Genomic DNA, 20434 nt, shown 5'->3' with positions numbered 1-20434 from the left:
ACTAGGGAGACACTGTAAAAATTTAGAGAATTTTATACCATCCAAATACTAAGACAATCCATTCTGATTCAGCTAATCAGTCAATTACTACCTAAATATTTTCAATGAGAAGGAGACATGGAGAAGAATATTTTGTGTCACTCAAAATTATTATTGAAGTCCTTTGACTTCACAGTTTTCTACTATTTGACTTAATTATTTGTTCAAGTACTAACCTATGTCAAAATACAGTCTGATTTACAGATTGAAACTTTGCAAGTATCTGATACTCTGCTTCATTTTATGTAATTTCAGAAGGTGGAAGTGGACACAGTCTCATGCTGTAGCCTAATCTGGCCTAGAACTTGTTATGTAGTCCAGGATGGTCTTAAATTTAAGGTCCTCCTTCAGTCTCCCTAGTGCTGAGATTACAGGAATGTAGCCCTACCTGGTATTACCAGATCATTTATTCCAAACAAATAAAAATAAAGTTACAATTATTTGATTGTTGGAATGTTTTAAGAGATAAATTATAGATGAGAGAGAGAGAGAGAGAGAGAGAGAGAGAGAGAGAGAGAGAGATGAGAGATTATATAAATAGTCATATTATCTTCCTATTCATCCCTATATTTTAAATGGAAGCTGAAGCCTAGAAAAGTTAAGTAATTTGCCTCATGTATAATCTCTCCACTTATTTCTCCAACCTAGTTAGAGCCTCTGTGTCTATTCAGACCTACTTACATCTATTTGACTGTCTTTCCACAGAGGAATTTCAATATTCCTCTGTGTCTCTGTGTGTATGTCACACACACACACACACACACACACACACACACACACACACACACCATCATTTTAAATGACTCCATAGAATACCACTTCAGTCTTTCAGTAACTATGCTATAAATGAGCTGCGGTGTTCCCTCTGCAGGAAAAAGGCATAATCTTGAACATTCTTGGTCTCCAACGATTGAAAATAATTTGATCATCTATGAAGAATTTTGGCAAGTTATGGTTACAGAAGAGTTAAAGTCTTTAAAATAAATGATTCCATTTTCACTAGGAATGTTTGAAGACTTAGACTTGCAGATCCACTTTCAACAATTTTAAGAACGGGAATTGAATGCTAGTTTCAGCTGACGGTATTAGAAAAGTGACGGTAGATAAGCACTCTTTTCAACATCAACATCTGTTCCCGAAGTCTCCTCCAGTCGCGTGTGCTTAGTTTACAACTCAAGCAAAATCGGGGCTGTTTTTAGCAAAGTCCACATAGCAGTGAGGAAGACAGTGAATACCATTCTGATTTTGAGAGTTTGCCTCGTGGTCCCTGGGGTCTGTATTAGTGCTGATGATCTAAGCATCGTGGCAGCTCAGAGGGGAGAGCTATGTACTTCCCTAGCTATGCACTATATACTTCCGTCCACAGACATTTCCTGTTACAGGTGCTATACTTTTGATCTGAAATATCACCCTTAGACCTGTGTTGTGAATGCTCGCTCCCCAGCTGCGGGTGCTATTCAGGGGGACAGCGGAACTTTTAGGAAGTGGAGTTTGTCTGGAGGAAGTAGGTTCATAGGTGCTGGCCTTTGAAGTTTATGCCCCGCCCCAACTTCCGACCTCTGCTTCGTGGTCCACTTGATGTGAACAGTCTCTACCACATCTGCCTCCTCGAACTGAGTTGTTCGGCTATCCCTCCCTTCCAACTGCCCTTACTAATTGACTGCTACCTTACAATACTCTCTTCCCTTGTCTGTGCCAAGCATTCTATCACAGCAACATAAAAGCCGTTAATACATCAATATGGTGCCCACTTGGGACTGAGACCCAAAACAGATCCCAAGTCCTGACTGCATGTATAGCTTGTCAGCTTGAAACTCTTTACCTCTTTAAATTCAAAGTTGCCATGTGACAGGGGATGATACGTTTAGAAACTAAATTTTAAAAATAATAAAAATTCAGATTCCAGGATGGGGGGATGGTTAAGTCAGTAAAGCACCTACCTCATACTCATGGGGACCTGAGTTCTTATCCCAGGACCCAAATAAAAATGCCAGCCATGACGGCATATGCCTGTAAACCTAGAGATAGTGAGATGAGAGTAGAGAGAGGCGGATCCCTGGAAGTGTTGTCCAGCTAGCCTGGCTTACTTGACAATGAATCCGACTGTGAAAAGACCCTATCTTACCTTTCTTAAACAAAAAGTGGAAATCTCTTGAGGATTGACCACCAAGGTGTCCTTCAACCTCCACACATGGGCCATGCACACCTGTAGCCAAAACTATTCACACACACACACACACACACACACAAATGCAATATGAATAGTCAAACTCACATTTACTGTGCAACAAAGAGAAAGAAAACCTATTAAAATATTACATTATCCTCATATGCTGAGGCTACACTGAAAAGCTCATGCTTATAGATTAGGTTGATCTTGGCTTGATCGAGGATCAAGTCTTACATTGTGTGACTCTGATAAAGATGATCAAGTTGAGTGATTGACTCATTTTTGCATCCTTGGCTTCCTCTACTTTCCAATAAGATAATAATGGTACTAACTACATATGGTGTTTGCAAGAAATAAGAGGGTTCACATGGGAAGTGTTTTCAGAACGTGCCAATAAATATTAGCAACTCTTGTTAGGATAGCACCTAGTGAAATTGATAATTTTAATTCAGAAAAACAATTGGTATTGTGTCCTTTTTTTTTTTAGTACTGAGGGTTATAGCCAGGGCCTAGGGTATGGCAGCTAAGCATCCTGTAAATAACTGTATCCTCAACCCTTCTTTATTTTGGGATAGGATGTTGCTAAGTTGCCAAGTCAGGCCTTGAACTTGAAACCCTCCTGCCTCCGCCTCCCAAGTAAATTGATAGTACACGTTTCCTCAGTTTAGTCTATTAAGAGGTATCTATTCCCTTTTGTACTTGGCATTTTGCTATAAATAAACTTACATGCTAGTGAAGAAATACCTAATCAGCAGAGTGTATTCAAGTCTCTCTCTTTCAGTGAGATCTCTTATAGACATTAATTATAGAAATTGGGTTACCAATTAACCCATTTTAAAGATAACCCCAGCTTCTAGGAACGTGATTTGCTGTTTGTTCACAAATGTAGTCAGAGAGTGGCTGCGTACTCCCAGGAGTAGAGCCAAACTGGGCAAGTGCGAACACCTTGCATGAAAGGTTGGTCTCTTAGTTTACAGGGTTCAGTCTGCTCCCTTTATGATCTTCCAATAGCCTGTTCAGCACTGCCTAGAATTTTATCAAGCAGGCAAGAAGTTATTTCTCTGCTTGCCAAATCACAGGTGTCCGTGGCTTGAATACCATCTTTATATCTATTGCCTCAAATTCTGGCTTTATCTCTCAAGGAACAAGCAGCAAGCTCAGGAAAAATAATAATAATGGCCTATTTGGGAGGGGAGTATTTACTTCTGAGAACACTGTTACTGATCCCTACTGGATTACATAAAATCCAGTTGAATAAATTAAAGAATTGTACGTTGGAGAGCTGGAGAGGTAGCTCAGTGGTTAAGAGTGCGTTCTGCACTTCCAGGAGACCCAAATTTGGTTCCTAGCACTCATGCCTAGTGGTTTACAAAGGCCTGTAAATCCAGGGAACCAAACACCCCTGGGTTCATCAAGAATATACATTCAGTTGCATGTATACACGCACAGGCACACATACACATAATTTAAAATAAATCTTTTAAAATGTACTTTATTTTGGAAACTTGGCACTTTAGGAATCAAGCTAATTAAGTCATCTATTAAGAAATTGAGGAAAATCTAAAGAATTTCTAGTAGTTTTAAATTTTCTTATTAAACAAAGTCAGTAATTTTAGTTGGATATTCCATCGTTCCAAAATGTCCTAGAGAATTCTACAAAAAAAAAATCTTCAAAACAACTCTGACATTCCATCTTACACCTGTAAGAATGGTCAAGATTAAAAACACTGATGACAACTTATACTGGAGAGGTTGTGGGGAAAAGGGAACACTCCTGCATTGCTGGTGGGAATGCAAGCTGGTACAGTCCCTTTGGATACCAGTATGTCAATTTCTCAGAAAATTAGGAAACAACCTTCCTCAAGACCCAGCAATACCACTTTTGGGTATATACCCAAAGGATGCTCAATCGTACCACAAGAACATGTGCTCAACTATGTTCGTAGCAGCATTGTTTGTCATAGCTAGAATCTGAAAACAACCTAAATGCCCCTCTACCAAAGAATGGATAAGGAAAATGTGGTACATTTACACAATAGAGTACTACACAACAGAAAAAAAAAATGACATCTTGAAATTTGCAGGCAATGGATGGAGCTAGAAGGCATCATTTTGAATGAGGTAACCTAGATCCAGAAAGACAATTATCATATGTACTCACTCCTAAGTGGTTTTTAGACATAAAGCAAAGAAAACCAGCCTAACCAGCCTACAATTCACAATCTCAGAGAACCTAGACAACAATGAGGACCCTAAGAGAGATATACATGGATCTAATCTACATGGGAAGTAGAAAAAGACAAGATCTCCTGAGTAAATTGAGAGCATGGGAACCTTGGGGGAGGGCTGAAGTGGGGAGGGAGAGGAAAGGAGGGGAGCAGAGAAAAATGTATAGCTCAATAAAATCAATTTTAAAAAAAGAACTTTACCCCTGTGGAACTTTGAGCTAACCCCAAATTAAATTCTTTCTTTGATGAGTTGAAAAAAATAATTTCGGGACTGGAGAGATGGCTCAGAGGTTAAAAGCACTGACTGCTCTTCCAAAGGTCCTCAGTTCAATTCCCAGCAACCACATGGTGGCTCACAACCATCTGTAATGAGGTCTGGTGCCCTCTTCTGGCCTGCAGACATATACACAGACAGAATATTGTATACATTATAAATAAATAAATAAGAAAACTAATTTCTATGTTGTTAATCAAGAAGAATTCTGTTTTATTAAGTTATTATAAATTAAAGTGTTTATGACAGTCAGTTTCCACTACTGAAGCAAGCACCTGAAATAATCTTTCTTCAAGGGACAGGGGCAAGGCAGAGTTTTTCTCTGTAGCTCTTCCTGGCCTGTATGTAACTCATTAGTCAATGAGTTGGCTCCAGATTTAGCCACCACACTCCTGCCTCTGAATTCTAAGTGCTGGAGTCACAGGCATGAGCAGCCACACCTGGCATGTGCAGCAATCTTAAGAGCAAATGTTTCCTTGTTTTTGCTGGTTTTATCTATGACCTGGTGGCCCTCATCCTGGGCCTGTGGTGTTGCAGCATGTCTTGATGGATGCTTGTAGTCAAGCAAGATCATACTCGAAGGAAAGAAAACAAAAAGCAGAGAAGCGTCCTCTCTGTCCTGAAGACTTCCCACAAGGTTCCACTTCCCCCACAGTCCCATAGCCTCTCCTAACTCAGTTTCACAACTAAGTCTTTAACATGTGAGCCTTTGGTGGACACTCAGGTGCAAAGCACAGCAGGGCTCTTTCTTGTTAATTGTTTCCTCCCTGATACTTTCATATAGTGAATTTCTATCTTTATGCCCCACCCCCTGCCTGCTGGCAGAGTCCTATCCACACCCATTTAAAGCTAAGCACCCTACGGTCCCTCATCCTCTGCATGTGAACCAGTTGTGTCTTTATATTAACCCCATCCACTGCTGCAGGGCTTTGCCATACTTTCCAATATTACATGTCAGGTCCAGACGAACCCCTAGAAAGAAAGGTGTAGGGCTCTGATCCCTCACATAGCAAGAAGCTGTTCCACACAGTGCGATTGTCTGACTAATGAAAATGTGGTCTTTTAAGAATCCAACTTCCCTGTGCTCGATTAAAACTTTCTTGAGATACATTCACGGCCCTGTTCAAATAGGACATAAATAGCAACACTTGACACTTTCTAAGAGACCCAGGGTCATTGTACTGTAGTTATGGTGACACATGCTGTTCCCAGCAGTAGCCTTAAGGCCTCAGGTATAGAAAGCATTGCTGCCATCTGTTTGCCTGCTGGCTCTTCACTTCTTTTTATGAAGCTCTCTGGGGAAGAGTGGCAGTTTCCCAACGCTGATATATAAAACTGAGATTCTAAATGAAAGACTTTCTCCTAAATTAATGACTTTCCTATAATCCTATACATTCTCAAAGTCACCAACAGCAGTGGTAGACCTCAGATGGTTCTAGAATGAAAAGTCTCAAAAGCTACCAAAAGTACACTCAATCAGAGTCTGCAGTCTCAATGATGTGTTTTGTTTGTTGTGCGTGGTTGCACTTGGGTGGGCGCATGAGGGGTGGTGTGCATGATTTGGAGTGCCTGTGTTCAGTCTTGCAAGTCATTTTTCAGGTACTACCATCTGAGTTTTTAAGATTGGGATTCTCATTGGCTTGAAACATGTCAATTGGAATCCCCCGGTCTCCACGTTCCCAGCACTGAGATTGTAAGCATTGACTGCCATGCAGGAGGTCTTTATGTGAATTCTGAAGACCAAACTTGGATGCTCAAGCTTGCTCAGCAAGCGCCTGGCTCACTGAGCCGTCTACTAGGCCTCCTTAGTCCACATTTAACCAAACTCCACAGGCGATCACATGCCCGATGAAGTTGGAGATTCCTGACTGAGACAGCTTCTTCCTGCTCAATGTGCTGTCCCTTAATAAGTTCGTAAGTCTGTGAGATACAGCCTCATTGGACTCGCCCCTGCTCCACTGACACTGAATTTGCTGGAAAGCATATGGAAAATTTTTAGTTTAGGAAGTAACTATGTTCATTGTTAAATGTTACATACCGTTGTTGTGTTTTCTTTTCAGTATGTTCTGAGTTCCAACATGATAAAGGGCTACATTTTCTTTGGGACTTAGCCATTTCAAAATTTGAAATGTGGGGGAATGAAGGAAGTGTTTTTCTGAATTCTGTTTAATTCAAAACTGTGTGTGTGCATGTGTGTGGGTGTCTATGTGTAGTCTCTCTGTGTGTATGCATGTGTAGGGGTATTTCTGTGTGTCCCTATGTATATACATGTGTGTGCATGTGTGTCTGTACTTCATGTGGTATATGTATGTGTGATGTATGTGGTGTCTGTGTGTATGTATGTGTTGCTGCACAGGACTTGTGTATATGTGTGATATATGAGTAGTGAAGTGTACAGTGTGCGTGTATGTGTGTTGTCTAAATTGAAAATTCTTTGTCTTCAGGAACATGTCTCATTCATGTATATTTCTGTCCTTTCTTTCAGCAAATGCTCAAAAATCATCATCCAGGCCAGGCTTGGTGGCTCACATCTGCACTCAGCATTTAGGAGGCTAATGATCAAGAATTAGAGGTCATCCTGGTCTATACAGTAAGACTTTGTCTCTTAAAAAGTACAGAACAAAACAACGTATATTAAATTAGATTAAGCTGCAAGGAGAAAGATAGTGGAAGGAATTACCTCTTGCCTCCAAACCAAGAGTCGTAATTTCTTTCCTACCAAAATATGCTGATCCATTCCTTCTTTCCTTCTTTTTAAATTTTATTTATTTAAAACTGCTTTTATACAATATTTGAGCTGACTCGGTTGGCCTAGTTTCAATCCCTGTCTTCCAATAGAGCACCAAGTCTTAGAAGAAAGATCTGGAAAAAAGAAAGAAGAGTTTGCTTAGCATTTAGATTTTTGTCCATCTTCATGAAACTAGGAATAGGAGTGAAATGTTCGTTTTCAACATGTTGGCTGCTCAGACTGTAGATGGTGAACATGCTACTTGGTCATCATTACCACTATTATTATTAATATTATGGTTATTCGAACTCTTCACTTTTTAATTTATAAAAATCAACGAAAGCTTAAGCTCTTTCAATCTTTTTGAAGGGTATTACAGAATACTTTTCGAAAGGCCTTCCTTATGGGTCATTCCAGAACTGTGATGTGTGTCTGGAGCCACCCTCTACAAGCCAATCAGACTTGCTAGTAATTATTGGAAAGGCAAAACAGAGAGCCTCTGCCAACCCAATATGTACCACAAAGTTTCTTACCTGCACCTGAGTAAAATGATCAAATAGAAAATCACTCATTTGCCATTGGTCTCCGATTTTTATCAGAGGAGCCAAGATAATGACAAGCTTCAAAGATAACCTCCAAATTAACTCAATGACTTTTGCTTTTTCTCTCCTTTACATAAGACTGGATGTATTCCTCAAAGTGAAGCCAGGGGAATTCATAAGTAGGCTATTTCATAAGTCTAGAAAGTTTAACTTTCCCAGCTTAATCTCTCCCACAGACACTCAAATCCTCGCAAAGCTATAGAGACTGATTGAAACTTTAGGTCAGCAATGCACTGATAATGGCTGTCAAAACTTCAAGTAAATAGGACAAATCTATATATTTTCAACATCCCAGCAACAATAAGCTTCTGGAATCTGTGCTACCTTCATTAATACTCTCATATACTGTGCCCTTTGTGATTCAACAACTGTTTCCAAACAGTAGCAAGCTACTGCAAGGCCATGCCCCAGGCTTTTTATTTCTCTTCAACTTCACCATAGCACTAAGCAGAGTTGGCCCCTAACGACCTCTCAATTGATCATTCAAAACTCGCGCTGTGTGTGAACTGAGGATTCGGTGATTTACGCAGGCTTAAGTGAGTTGTTTCCCGGCTACCCTTGAGAACCTGCTTTCTTCTATGTCTGAATCTCTTTGTTGATAACAGCCAGAAAAATTCTTGGTCATAACCTACTGGTCCAAACATGCAGAAATGAAAAATAGTTGTTTTATTTGAAGACTTTGGTTTGTGAGAGTCATCTGTTCTCTTGTTAAACAATTTCTGGTATCTCTGTGGTTTGAAAGCATTCAACACCATCTGCCATGGGAGCATGTCCCTATGATGAGGGCAAAGGATACTGAGGCCACAGTCGCATTTAACTAAAGGCTGAATTTGTTCTTTGCCCTTAGACAAAAGCTTCTCCTAGGCAGAATTTTTATTTTAAAAGAATAAGACTAGTAATAAGGTGTTCATGGCTTCTGGGTTCTATTTAACCTGTAGGTAATTTACCAAAGGTATGACTTACAGAGACCTGGGCTCAAAATAGGAAAGTCCAAAGCATGAGTCATTCTAAATCTCTGTTGGCCTTGACTTTCCCAAATAAGGATTTGTGAACATGGACTCGCTACCATTAAAATATCCAAGAAAGAAATACTTAACTGACCTACTCATTCTAAATCTCTGTGCTTATCTTGAATTTCAAAAGTATTTGACTGTGTGAAAATACTGAATATTTACTTCAAGCACAAGTAAGTTTTCTTTATTCGTTTTTATTGGGGTGGGAAATGTATGTGCACATGCGTGTGAGCAAAAGCCTATGTGGAGTTTGACACTTTCACTCTCCATCTTAAAGTTTCTCACTGATCCTGGAACTTAACGACTGTCTAGATAGGAAGGCCCAATTTTCTCCTACCTCCTCCTACCAGTGCTGGGATTGCAGACATGCACAGCTGCACCTAGCTTCTTACGAGGCTGCTGGGGATCTGAACTTGGGTCCTCATGCTTTTTCAGCAACCGCTCTTCCCATCTCCCCAACCCCTCCTTCATTCTTTTAACGCTTAATACTGAATGATTCGTAAGAGCTCAGCTAAGGAAAATACATTCTCAAGTTAATTGCTTCATTTTACAAATTGAACTGCTTCTTATTCAAAAGTGAAAGCCATTTCCTCCTCTTTGTCAGGCATCCCAGTAGATCAGATGTCACTTCATCCACAGCATCCACAGTGAGGCAGCAACCTTCTCACGCCGTTGCCTCTAAAAACACCCTCCCCTCCTGACTTGACAAATTGAAAACTGTTTTATTGATCTAGATGCATCGAGGGTTTCAGGTGACCTCAGCTTGTCTAACCTTTCTGGCAGTGACTTTGGTAATCTCAACCTTTACGTAAATGGTGAGTGTCCCTGGAACAAAGCCTTGTCTTCCAATAAGTACTTGTGGAGCTCAAAATATCCAGGAGTCAGCAAGCATCCCCAAAATTATTTCTTAGCATATGAGGGGCAAAATATCACAGGAATTTTCATGCTTAAAGTTGAACATTTTTGATTAACAGCCCCATTTTGAAACGAATCAATCATTACATGACCCAATTTCACACAGATTTTCATTAAATTGCCAAGGATTGGGATACCCCCTCAAATAGAAAAGAGCTTCTTTCACTACATGTAGACAAGAGACATATTCATCTTAGTTTGACATAGCAATATGTTCTTTGAACCTAGTAAATTTTAACAAGTTTTACTAATAAATTAGTGTGTGTATACATATGTGTTTGTGTATACATGCATATTATGTGTTACTTGTAGGGGGTAACCTGTGTATATGTGTGCATATGCATATAGAGTCATATAGGGTTTACTTTTTTAAGTGCCACCTACTCTTTTTTGTTTGTTTGGTTGGTTGGTTGGCTGGCTGACTGGCTGGCTGGCTGGCTGGCTGGCTGGTTGGTTGGTTTTGGTTTGGTTTGGCTTGGTTTGATTTGGATTTGATTTCTTAAGATAGCATTTCTCTGAGTATTACTGTTTAACCTGAAACTCACTATGTAGACCAGACTGAGTTTGTACTCACAGAGGTCTACCTCCCTTTGCCTGTGTCTCCTGAGTGATGGTATTGAAAGACCCCAGGTATGGGGAGAATCTCACCCAAGTCTCAGGATAACACGAGCCCCCCAGTAACTCACAAGAGAGCGTCCTTGCTGAAATCACACGAGGTTTATTGACAAGACAGGAACCAGTGCACTGGGGCCAAGACTCATAAACCACGCAGGGGAGGAGTTCGACCCCGAGTAACTGGGAGAAGGGGTTTTTAAGGGAAGAAACCACAGCCTGATAATCCGAAGGGGGTAGGGAGGGCATAATAGAAAATTCCGAAAATCCAGTGATGATCACAAGGGGGCAACTCCCTGTTTCTCAGATTATTCTCAAGATTATTCTCAAGATTATAACCAGCTAGTTTCTGAAACAGAGTATTCCAAAAATACTAATGATAATCACAAGGGGGAAACTCCCTGTTTCTCAAGATTATTCTCAAGATTACAATCTAACTTTATCTTCAGCTAGTTCCTGAAACAGTCACTGAACCTGCTAATCCTAGATTTCTGATTCTTCTCTCCCTGCTTAGACTTTTGGCTTTATTTTTTCCTGCTAGGGGCGGGGTCTGGATTTATCCAGGTCCTGTAGCAAGAGGGACCAGATTGTTGGTGTATCTGTCCCACCTGGTACCCCACAACCAGCATACCCCAAAGCAAATCATACAGAGGACTCCATAAGATTATAAAACTGATTGGCCCATTAGCTCAGGTTTCTTGTTAACTCTTGTAGTTTATATTAACCCATTATTCTGATCCATGTTAGCCATATGACTTGGTATCTTTTTCAGCTGTCAGCTCACATGTTGCTTCTTCAGTGATCTGGGCAGGAATGGAGGAATGGGCTTCCTCCTTCCTATCTTTCTCCTGTTCTCATTGCCCCGCCTCTACTTCCTGTCTGGTTGACCCGCCTATACTTCCTGCCTGCCCAATCAGTGTTTTATTAAAATACATGATTGACAGAATACAGACAATTCTCCTGCACCAAGGTCTTTCATCTCCCCACTTCTTCTAGTACCTAGTTCTAATCATAGAACTAGATTTCAGTATCTTCTTAACCTTGTAAAGCACTATATTGATGGCGAAACATCAAAATCTGAACAACACTTATTCTTTCTCTAATGAAGGTAATTAGTTTTAATTCATTAAAGTACTGAGGGGCTTGCATTAAGACAGCTACCCAGAGGCCCAGGATTACTGCTAATGTCAGAGAAATAGGTTCTTGTCAAAAGCGAGTTGGGCGCTTGTCAAACTCATCTTCAAGTGTGTTAGCTGGATGATAAAAGACCCTAGATACCAGTTGTACAAACACACAGTAATCTTTGGTGTCATTAAAAACTGATGTTGACACACAACGTGTCAGGCCTGTATTATAAGCCCATCATGTATCTAAACCAGGAACCAAGTACCTGGTGTCAGGAGTCTTAGGGCTCTTAAGAGTCTCATTTCATAACCTCAGTAAGAGTCAGCCTATGATTAGTCCCCCAAACATAAGCCTCTTGACTGGTAGTGTTATCAAAAGCCCCAGATACTGCAATTTGGGTAGTTCAGGAGCTCGCTTCACGTGGGAGGTGTGGATCCAGGCAGAGATGCATACTTCTTTCAGTTGTTCCCAGATCTGGCATCTCACCATTTCAAGAACCTTTAGGCGGGAAAATAAAGGTCTAGAAAGAATAGCATCAGGATTATACATTCCACCTGATTCAGTGAGCAGTGACGGTTCTCCACATAGGATCTCATGAGGGATGAGTTTAAATCGCCCTAGGATGTTCCAAACCCAGAACAGGGCAAAGGGAAGGAGGGCTGTCCAGTCATTCCCACAGGTCTCCAGTGCCAATTTTGTAAAGGTCTCTTTTAGAATTCTATTCATCCTTTTTACCTGACCTGACTCTGGGGTTGGTAAGCACAATGTAATTTTCAATTGATCCCCTGTTGGGTGGCAAGTCCCTGACTTTCCTGGGCAACAAAGGCAGGTCCATTATCAGACCCGATAACCTTGGATATTCCAAACCTTGGGAAGATTTCTTCTATGATCTTCTTAGCCACCACATTGACTGTCTCAGTCCTGGTAGGAAAAGCTTCTACCCAGCCTGAAAAGGTATCTATAAAAACTAATAAGTACTTGTTACCATATCTGGCTGGCTTAATTTCTGTAAAATCTATTTCCCAGTAGGCCAATCATGGCAAAGCTCCTCAGAGGGGCTGAAAGTTTGTAAAGAAGTTTGATTAAGAATCATCTCAGCAGAAACTTCTCCCCAGGGCCCCTCCCCCCAGTAAACACCTTCTCTTTGGCACATTCACAGGAACCAGTCTTGCAAGAATTAGAAACTGAAAGAACCAGCGAAGGCTTGGACTCCTTGCCACAGAAATTTGACTGGAGTGACTTTCCTGGGAATGAACGGGTAGCATTTCTAAGTCTCCAAATCTTCAGGAGACGGATGATGGGACTTAAAATTCAGGCAGAGGCCGGGGGTGGCAGCTCTGGAGTTGTTAATGAAAAAAAAAAACCCGACATGAACAAATGGCTTTCAGTCACTTGTACCAGTACTAATAAGGAAGATAAGGAAGATGGTGATGTCTCAGCACACCACGTAGGGAAACAGCATGGTAAAAATATGAGAGAGAGACAGAGACAGAGACAGAGATAAGGGAGAGGGAGGGAGAGAGAGAGACAGAGAGACAGAGAGAAGGGGAGGGAGAGAGAGAGAGAAAGAGAGAGAGAGAGAGAATATATGGAGTTTAACAAGTTTGTCTGTCATTTCTCAGATTCCCCCACCTTTTTATGAGATGTAGTCCCTGGCCCAGAAATTGCAAAGCAGGCTAAACTGCCTGGCCCATAAACCCCTGGGATCTGTCTCCACCTCTCCAGTTCTGGGATTAATCCATGGCAGCATTTTGTTAATACTGGTTCTGAGACTAAATTTGGAACCAAAATCTCTCAGATATATCCAACAAATAGGTGCAGTGTCTGTTCCCTAAAAATAAAGATTACTTTATAGGAATGAAAAGTATAAAATGATCATGTGTATTTGTGTATAAAAAAGTAAAAAGAGAATATTATTCTCAAATTTGTCTAATAAACCCAAAGGCACCTGTGTTGGTTAATTTTCATTAACACAAGTCAAAAGTCAACTGGGAAGAGGGAGGCTCGGTTAAGGAACTGCCTCCCTCAGACTGGCCTGCAAGCAAGTCTGGGAAACATTTTCTGATTAATTGTTGCTAAGGGAGAATCCAGCCCAGTGCACACAGTGCCATGCCTGAGAGGGTGGCCCTGAGGTGTACAACAAAAGCAGGCTAAGCAGGCCAGTAAGCAGCCCTCCTCCACAGCCTCTAGTTCAGTTCCTGCCTTGAACTCCTACCCTGGATTCTCTCAATGGTGGTCCCTTTTCCTCCGCAAGCTGCTTTTGATCTGTATTTATTGTAGCCCCAGAAAGCAAACTAGAACAGCACCTGTGGACACTTGACTAGGATGTATCCTTTGTTTTTATTGAAAACATTTTTAAATTATTCTTATTATTATTATTAGCAATCTCCAAGGTTCTTTTAGGGCTTCTTTTAGGGGTAACATCTACTATTATTTAAAGCGCAGATCTCCCGTCGCAGGTGGTCCATGCAGAGACCTGGAAGGCAACTGGACAATGTTAATGAATGAAGATTCAACCAGAGTTTCTAGTTTGGCTATTAGCAAAGGTTAAAACAATGAGCATGTCAGGCAACAGAGAGTTTGTCCAGTGTTCCATGAGGCTCCCATGCTCTGACACTACCCTTGTGAAATTTTAGCTATCTTATTTACCCCAGCTAGAGGACTTGAACTTGCCTTGCAGAATACCTTGTGTATTGCTTCAGAAGAGCTTGAGGTTCACTGTTACATACACTAACTAAAGTATTTATCCTCCTAAGAATGGCGCTCTCATATAAGGAGGACACACTGTATCCCTTCATAATTTGTGTTGTTTATCAAGAGCTAGATGACTTCGAGTTAATGGACTTCATGATTCACTGGGTCATTTTAGTAGACAAACGAGAAAGCCCCACAGTCAAATTCCCTGATCAGTTTTCAGTGGCTGTCACCAACGGGCATACTTGTCATGATTTCACAATATTGCACAACTCACTGATGGTGTTCTTTCACCTGGTACATGAGTGCGTTTGTTCTTAAGTACATATTGGGTCATCCTTTTCCTTCTTCACACTTCCCCCTTTAGAGATAAGACTTGGCTTTTAGAGTCACATGTTAAATCAAAGGCTAGGAGGAAGGAATAACAAAAGGAATGTTAATGTGTGGTTTGTGTGTGCATTCTGGAACCCGAATGTCTAGATTCTTGCTTTGGCTCTGTCTCTAGCGACTCAGAAAATCTGAAACAAATTACTTCAACTTTTGGTACCCTAGTATTTTCATGTGAAAAAAAAACCCTGAAATAGTAATTGTTCTTGACTTCTTCAAGAATAATTGGGATTTTTGTATCCGCTTGTCTGTTTTTGTTTTGTGAGAAAATTAACAAAACGTAGAATAACCATTGGCTGATTTAAAGTGTACAGCTCAGTGGTAGCAAGTACATTTATAATGACAGCCCTTCACCTCTCCCTTGCTTCCTGAAATTTTCATCACCTCCTGAAGAAGCCCTGTACCCATTAAGTTCTCACTCCCACCTCTTCCCCAGCCCTGGATCCATCTACACTGACTGTGTCATATAAATGAAGTAGATACAGAACATGGGTGCTGGAGCCTGGGTTCCTTAACAAAGGCTAATTTTTTAGCTCCATTCATATTATCTATTTCATTTCTTGTTTCTTTCGATTATCCTCGATTTAATTATTCATTCATCAATTGCTGGATTTTCAAGTTGTCTCTACTTACTAGCTAGTGTAATGTAATGACGCTATGAATATTACAGGAAAGGTTTCTACAAATATGTGGTTTCTCATTAATGAATATCTGGGAATGAAATTGTGGGTCACATGATATTACCATGCATAGAATTTGAAGAATTTCTGGACTGTCTTACAAAGCGACCATACCATTTCGTATTCTTGCCTGCAGTGGAGGGGTGGGGGACTCCAGTTTCTTCACAGCCTCATATGCACATTTTTGCTTTCTCATGGGTGGTCTACTGGTCAGGAAGTTGTTACTTATTGTGGTTTTAATTTGCATCTTACTAATAACAAGAGAGGTTAAGTATCTTTCCTTGGGCTTGTTGCTTTTTAGTAAAAATTAACTGAAAAAACTTGCTTATATATTACATAGTACTTACTGGGTAGCAGTCATTGTTCTAATTCTGTACATCTATCAATATTTCAAATTGTATAACTTCAAAATAGGCTTAGTACTACTGGAGAGTTGTATATGTGTGGGTGGGTGGGATATATCTAATTGTTTAACTTCAGAATAGGTTTAGTGTTACTGGGGAGGTGTTTGTGTGTGTGTGTGTGTGTGTGTGTGTGTGTGTGTGTGTGTGTGTATGAGTGCATGTTCATGTGGATGAAGGGAGACGTGTGTGTTCAGGTACAAAGCCTGTGTAAATGGTTTTGAAAGCCAAAGAATAAGCTCAATGTCAGTTCCTTGGGTACCACTCACCTTTATATGATCCAGGGTCTTTGAAAAAACCCAGAACCCAAGAGCAGGCTAGACTGTCTGGCCTGTGAGCCCCAGGGACCCACCTGTGTCTGCCTCCCCCGCACTGGGTTTACAAGCATGCCCATACCACCATGGCCTATTTTTCCTTTTAAATCATAGTTTCTGTAGGTCAGACTCAGTTCCTCCTGTCAACAAAACAAGTACTTTAACAACTGGACCATTTCCCTAGTCCTGGATTCTGGATTGGCATTTTTAAGGCATTGCAAACAATAAGTTACAGACAGTAAATATAAGTTAGATCAGAAGGCACAGCTCATTCTATTGATCAATATCTATAATATGTAAAAATACCATCTTCTGTTTTCCACTTATAACCAGTTACCCAAAAGATCCTAAAGATACTTCTCCTGTCTTCGTCCATCATAACAGAACAGACTACCGGTGGGACACCCACTCTGTGGCCTTAGAGCCAATAGTGAGAACAATCTTCCTACAGCAAATTAGGTGATTTCCAAGGCTTGACAGATGCTCTGTTCTGCCCAGGTCTTCCTTCGGTCATTCATTCATTCAACCACTCATCCATTCAACCAAGAGGTATTATGGTTCCTGTGTGTCAGACAATGTCCTAGGAGTTTTGTACTAGCAGTTGTCAAAGAAAAGAAAGGAGCTGGAGGGGGGCCTCACCCTCACAGGGCACAAAATAAACTGATCAAGTAATCAGCAGCATACAGGGTATCATGTGGTAAGGAGACTGTGGAAAAGAAACAAGGACGGGGAGAATGAAGAAGCATGTGTGAACCTCGAAGCCCAGAAGAAGGATCCCCTCAGCGGAGGACCTGTGTGGCCTACTGAAGTGACATCAGGCTTGTTCCCTCCTTGCCAGTGGAACTTCTCTTCCCTGGCCTTTTTCCCTAGAATTTTCCAGTCTGGGAGGTGGGAGAAGGAAAGAAGAGCGGTTAGAAAAGCAGCTGATGGGAAGACAGCTCGGGCCTCGTGTGCTTAGGTGCAGAAATGGTAGTCTCCCTTTAAACTGCTATGGTGGAAATACCTTTCTCTCTCTCTCTCTCTCTCTCTCTCTCTCTCTCTCTCTCTCTCTCTCTCTCTCTCTCTTTCTCGTGCACACACACACAAACATGCACACACGCCCCAAATCATGTCAGACTGTCAGGTATAAATGGCAGTTGTCTATTTTATTCTTTCTTTGGTATGCGTACATGTTGAAAGATTTCATTGCACCCAGTTTTCTGTTTTCAACAAATTAATACAGCCTAATTGTTCAGAAATGCCCACATCAGCCATGAACAAGCAATAAATTCCAAGGTCATACCTAATGTCTAAAGGAAGAGTACAAATGTCAAATCTATCAACAGGCGTGGTTGGTTCCTAACCAGTGGAACACAGTCTGGCTTGGGCACTGATATGGCTGTGAGGGTGTTTATCTAACCTGGTTAGATAAATTGTCTGCATCCCTCTTTTAAGTCTGTACCTCAGTCTGCTGGCATGAATTAAAGAGGCAGGAATGTACTTGGGAAGCACTTAGACCCATAGAGACTGGCGTTTGGCTCCTGTGTGTGGCATCCTGTGCTCGAGCTTTGGACAAGTCCTTACCTTATCTGAAATGGAGAGAATACACCTATGTGTGTGCTGGTCATTGTTGTGATTCGTGGGTGTCACAGATTTGTAGAACTACTGGTTACTCTTCTCCTGTGGCAGCATCTCCATCTTCTGCTACTGGGAAAGCAGATCTTTGGGGAAGAGGCTTTTGAGTCAGATCCAGCTAAACCCTCCGAGTCCTGTGTCTGAAGTACATGGTGTCTTCTTCAAACGCTGAGGGGCAACCGGGGCAGCAGCAGTAGCCTCCATTGCTGGCGAGTCGCCTGGGCTCCCATGATGAACAACTCCAAAGGGAATCTTTCATGCCTAGTTGTCGGGGGTTTTGTTACTATTGTGGTCCTTGTGAGGGAAGCATTCAGCCCAAGTGGCATAATTTCCTCTAATATATACATACATAAATATATATGTTTATAGATAAATGCATATACTTCTATAAATAAGCATAGTTATATGTATTCTTTGTAATTTTAGGGGAAAAAAGTGATGCCTATTCTGGGTGGTAACGGTGCACAACTTTAATCCCAGCACTTGTGAGGCAAAGACAGATAGATCTCTATGAGTTCAAGGCCAGCCTGGTCTACAGAGCAAGTTCCAGGACAGTTGGGGCTATTACACAGAGGAAACCCTGTCCCGCTCCCTCAAAAAAAAAAAAACAATATATCTATGACTTTTTCAAAAATCCTTACTCTATTTTAAAAGGTAAATATTGTCAGGCAATGGTAACATACTTCTTTAATCCCAGCACTTGTGAGGAGGCAGAGGCAGGTGGATCACTGAGTTCAAGGCCAGCCTGGTCTACAAAGAGAGTTTAAGGACAACCAAGACTACACTACACAGGAAAACCCTGTCTTAAAAAGTGAAGGTAAATATTATTTGTTATACACCTGGGATTAGTAAGCCTTGACTTGGGATATTGTATTTAATGTGTTCTTAGAGTCAACAGTATTACAATGTATAGATGTATACATACCTCGCTGTGTTAGTTACCATTCTCTTCCTTGTGGCAAAATATTTAACATAAAGTAACTAATTTCAAATTCAAAACAGAAAAGCTGCTCACTCGTTTTACACAATTAATGTTAGTGTTCTCCATGAACACAACTTAGTCGATATCCAGCCAGTGACTAATAGTCAAGCCTGCATGTGGCTGACTCATGGCAATGCCCTCAACCTTGGTACAAGGTGTCTCTCCTTCTGCTTCTTCCAAACAGAAGTGCCCAAAGGCCCATCTCTTCTAGCCCAGAGCTCAAATGTCATAGCTCCCATGAGACACCCAAAGCATGGAAGGTCATTGATTAAGACAGAGCGATAGAATGCACAAAGAAATGCAGGGAGGATTATTTTTAGATGAAGGTAGTGCTGAAGACAGCAAACGTGTATATAAAGCAAAGCTCTGCATCTTCCACAAACCTGAATCAGACAGTAAGATTCAGAAATATGTCCATGAGGAGGAAAATATTCTCTAAGGATTGCTGAAAGGGTCACCTGCATGGTCAGGACATGACAGGAAAAAGACCACAGATGGAGAAGGCTCAAGGCCATCATGCATCTCTGTCAGCAGCAAGATGCCAGGACATGAAGACAATGCACAATCCCCTAGTTTAATGTCTTTAAAAGTAACCTTAGATTGATTGGCTAACTGTCAAGACCCAGTGCTCAGAAGCCGTGGGGCACCAGTTTCCTCTCTGACATTTAACACCGCTCTGTAGGAGGCTGACATCCTCCATCTCCTTGGACAAGCTAAGGAGGAAAACAGAGCTCAGCAAGAAACCTGCCCATGGGCTCCAAACATGTAATTACTTTTCCCCGCAGGACTTGAGAATGGTAAAGAAATACAAAATGTGAACCTCTGAAGTTGCTCACAGGAAAGGACGGTTGTGTAGGAAAGATGTTGAGTTATTCACCAACAGCCTTGGGTGCTTTCAGAGAACAAGAGGGCCTATGGCAGCAGCATCTAAGAGGTAGCCTCCCATGACCTTAAACTGGGATGCTACTATTTGGTAGTATGCTAACACAACTGAGCATGCTCAGCTCATGGCGTTCACTAAACAGTGTTTGTGTGTGTGTGTGTGTATGTGTGTGTGTGTGTGCGCGCGCGCATGGTATGGTTGCAATGACCACCAAGGACCACAGCAGGGTGATTCTCTACTGCACTCAACCCCACATTGGGCACCAGATGATGGGGAACGTGTAAGATGAAGTAATTCCACACTAGCTCTGAATAGGGTATGATCAGGGGTTCTTTATTTAAAAGGGAACTCACAGATCACAACAGGGAACAGGAACAGAATCCAGTATCCAGATATGAGAGCAGACAGCAAGAGAGAGTGGGCAGGTCCACACATTTTTGGTATCCAGGGCCACACCCAAACTGGCCCAGCCTCTCAAAGACCATTGGCTGAAGGAGGTTCCCCATCATTTCTGACTGTTCATGAGTTTGCTGACCACTGAGATAGTTACCTGTAAAATAGGCCCCAAAACCTGACATGGTGGCACAGGCCTATAACCCACCACTCAGGAGATGGAGACAAGAGGGCATCCTCAGCTACACAGTGAACTCACACAAAGAGCTTGCCCCTCCCAGTGCACCAAACAAAGCCAATGTCACTAAGAAGTTTAAGCGGTTTTCCTTTTTCCAAAGCTTCAAACACTACCCACCACCCTCTCTGGAAAGTTCTCAAGT

At 41.4% G+C, this 20434-nt stretch overlaps 1 protein-coding gene across 10 annotated transcripts in view; it reads left to right on the top strand.

Annotated features, from left to right (window-relative positions):
• The window catches only part of Chrm3 (cholinergic receptor muscarinic 3), a 444702-nt gene that overhangs the window by 390743 nt on the left and 33525 nt on the right, over window positions 1-20434 (top strand). Inside the window, exon 3 of one of the 10 annotated variants that reach the window (XM_085699229.2) lies at window positions 7197-7301. The exons of the other annotated variants lie outside the window; for them this stretch is intronic. The gene's annotated coding sequence lies outside the window, so the exon portion shown is untranslated. The remainder of the gene's footprint in view (window positions 1-7196; window positions 7302-20434) is intronic. 10 annotated transcript variants of the gene reach the window in all.

Source organism: Myodes glareolus, chromosome 14 (assembly GCF_982192425.1).
Source record: "Myodes glareolus chromosome 14, mMyoGla1.1, whole genome shotgun sequence".
NCBI lineage: Eukaryota > Metazoa > Chordata > Mammalia > Rodentia > Cricetidae > Myodes > Myodes glareolus.
This window is presented reverse-complemented; position numbering and strand designations above follow the sequence as displayed.